Here is a 2963-nt window from a genome sequence, read left to right as displayed (position 1 = left end):
AGAGAGAGAGAGAGAGAGAGAGAGAGAGAGAGAGAGAGAGAGAGGCTAGACTTGGAATGGGCTTTTGAAATTTCAAAGCCTACCCCCAGTGACATTCTTCCTCCAACAAGGCCACATCTCCTAATCCTTCTAATCCTTTCAAATAGTGCTACTCTCTGGTGACTAAGCATTCAAATATATGAACCTACTGGGGTCTTCTTGCTCAAACCACCACACCAGGCTGCTAGCCTCCTCAATAGTGCCTCTTTCTCCCCCTTCAAACCTCCTCTCCTGGGTTTAGGTTTTTCCAGGAGTCCATCTTTTAAAGATGTTGTTGGTAATGAACCTTAGAATGCTTGTGCCCTATTGCCTTGCCCACCTTACCTCCAGGACAGGACAGACTGCCTTGGGGTGAAGGGAGACTGGCAGGATAGGAGGAGCAGAGGGAGAATTTTTTGATCTCCTCTTCCAGGCTCCTTAGCCAGATGAGGAGCCACAGACCTAGTTGTCTGGTATCTTAAGGAACCTCAGGGTCTTGGTGATTTCTAATCAGCCTTGGACTTTCTGCAAATATCTCCCATTTCCTTAGGCTACGTGAGGCAGAGACAGAGCTAGGAGGATCCTTCAGCTTTTTAGTGGGCTAGAACATGAATCTTCCAAGCAGACAGACCAGGCTTAGGACTGGCTCTACTCCTGCATCTCAGTGTCTAAGTCTGTTTCTACGGATACACAGGAACACTAGTGTTCGCCTGAGGGTGGGCTGTGAAAATTAATTGGGCTGGGGCAGAGGTTAGAATTTAGTAATAAAAGCCAGTGGTGTGTGTCCTACAGCCCGAATCTCACCTGACATTTGTCTGGTTCTCTGCTAAGACAGGTCCCATTCTAATCTCCAGGATGGGAAGTTCATTGCTTCCTTCTGACTCCTGCTCAGAGCAGGGAGAGGAATGAGCTGAGGGCTCCTGATAGCTGGGACAGTTATGGAGAGGGGAGTGTGTGGAGATAGTCAACTGGGAGCCCACACTGCCCTTCAAGACTCTGTCTGCAGAGCAATGAGCTGGGTCCCAGGGAATGTGTGGAATGGGTAAGATCTGTCCATGGGAGGTCTGGGAGGTCTGGGGTAGGAGGTTGAGAAAGCCCTGATGTGAGTGTGACCCTAAGCAGACAGTGCAGAAGAAGCCAAGAGAGCAGAGAGGACAGCGTGTGTTTACACATACATGTGTATGTATATATGTGTACATATATGTACATGTGTGTAGATGTGTGTATGGGCATGTTAGGCAGAGAAAGGCAGGAACCGAGAGGTACAGAGTCACCCTTAGAAGATTCAATTTTCAGTTATGTTAGGTCAGAGGGAGCCCTGACATTTGTAAAGTAACCTTTCTCAGGGTCTCAGGGCTAGGTACTTGGTGTAAAGGGAAGATCTGGGAAACAGAGAATGGACTTTCCCAAGTCTCTTTCTTGCTCTGCCTTTTCAAATCTGTCTCTCCATGTGCTCAAGGTCGCAGGATTAGAAGGGAAGGGGTTATAATCCTTTTAGCTCTCAGGATCACCAACTGGTAGTGGGGTAGGTTCTTGGTAGTAGACTCCTCCCTGGAGAGAGGCCAGTAGTAACCCCCGCTTCCCAGGACTCCACAGCATGGACCATCTGTTCTCCAGCTGCTGCCGATATTTCTTGATAAACAGTTCCTGTCCCCTTCTGGGGGGTTCAAGTTTCAGCCACTCACCTCCAGCTAACAGTTACTGACTGACAGGCACGGGAGGCTGAGCTCTTATGTTAAGATTGAACCCCACTTGAGGCCCTGATGACCCTCCCTTGTTTGTTTCTGCTGTGGACATGGGGTACTCACCTGGCTCAGGGACTTCTGCTGTAAGCTTTGGCTGTGTCTTTCCCTCCAGAGCTGCCTCAGCACGGAGCCGGAGGTGGAAGGAACTGTCAGAACATCTTTATGGCTTTAGACTTTGGATTCTTCTCTTTCCAGGATCCACCCCTTGCTCACACTCCCAGCTAATCAGAGATGCACTCAAAGCCATCTGACTTCCAAGCCCGGACAGGTAGAAATCTGAGTCTCCTTCCTTATGTCTCCCTTCAACAGCTCAGGCAGCTGCAATGCTGATATTTCAGACAATTTGTACAGCAGGACTGATGAGGGCATTTGTCAGGTTGGTGGAAGCAGCATCTGAATGATTTGATTATTAAAATTTTCAAATTTTTATTTGTGTGTGTGTGATTGATGTGTGTGGTTGATGTATGTGTGTCTGTCTGTATGTCTGTGTGAGCGTGTGAATGTGTGTAGGTCAGAGGACTTTGCGAAATTTATTCTCTCTTTCTACCTTTACACGGATGCTGAGGACTGAGCTGATATTGACGGGTTGTGCGGTAACTTTAGCTTCTGAGCCACCTTTCTGGCCCCTCAAAGAATCTTTTAATTTTTTGAAAGTCAAAGTATTCATAACAGTAGGTACAATGACCCTGCCCCACCCCCTTGTGTCCCTCCTCAAATTAGCCAGGGTCATCCTTAGTTCTTGGTTGACTTTGATCTCTGGTGGTAAACAAGGCAGATGTGCTGTAATCTGTGTAAGCATGGCAGTGTTTATCTTGAAAAGATATGGGTTGGAAAGGTATGGTCATGTGACCACAAGTAACAGAAAGCCCTGAGACTGAAGACCAGCCGCCACCAAGCTTGCAGCCCATGTGACTCACAGAGGAGAACTTATCAAAGGCATGTCTGAATCTTGACCATGGGCATGGTGAGACAGGGATTGTGTAGTTTCAAGCTGTCCAGTCTGTAGCCTGCAGAACTAGATAACTATGGTGCCTTTTCTATTTCTCTTTTCTCCAGCTTTTAAAAACAGAGAATACACATTTAATTGTTAATATTTAATACACATATTAAAGTGTATGAAGCATATGCAGTTAGGTAAGTTTGCATGTATATGTGTGTGTGGTTATTCGTGTGTCTATCCCTCCACCCATGCACGTATGT

General features: G+C 47.0%; 1 protein-coding gene across 1 annotated transcript in view; it reads right to left on the bottom strand.

Moving 5' to 3' along the window:
• The window catches only part of Ms4a10 (membrane spanning 4-domains A10), a 13412-nt gene extending 11493 nt beyond the window's left edge, over window positions 1-1919 (bottom strand). Inside the window, exon 1 of the mRNA XM_028777564.1 lies at window positions 1827-1919. The gene's annotated coding sequence lies outside the window, so the exon portion shown is untranslated. The remainder of the gene's footprint in view (window positions 1-1826) is intronic.
• Between the last annotated feature and the right edge of the window lie 1044 nt (window positions 1920-2963).

The sequence above is a fragment of the Grammomys surdaster genome, unplaced genomic scaffold, assembly GCF_004785775.1.
Source record: "Grammomys surdaster isolate TR1022 unplaced genomic scaffold, NIH_TR_1.0 310, whole genome shotgun sequence".
Lineage (NCBI taxonomy): Eukaryota > Metazoa > Chordata > Mammalia > Rodentia > Muridae > Grammomys > Grammomys surdaster.
This window is presented reverse-complemented; position numbering and strand designations above follow the sequence as displayed.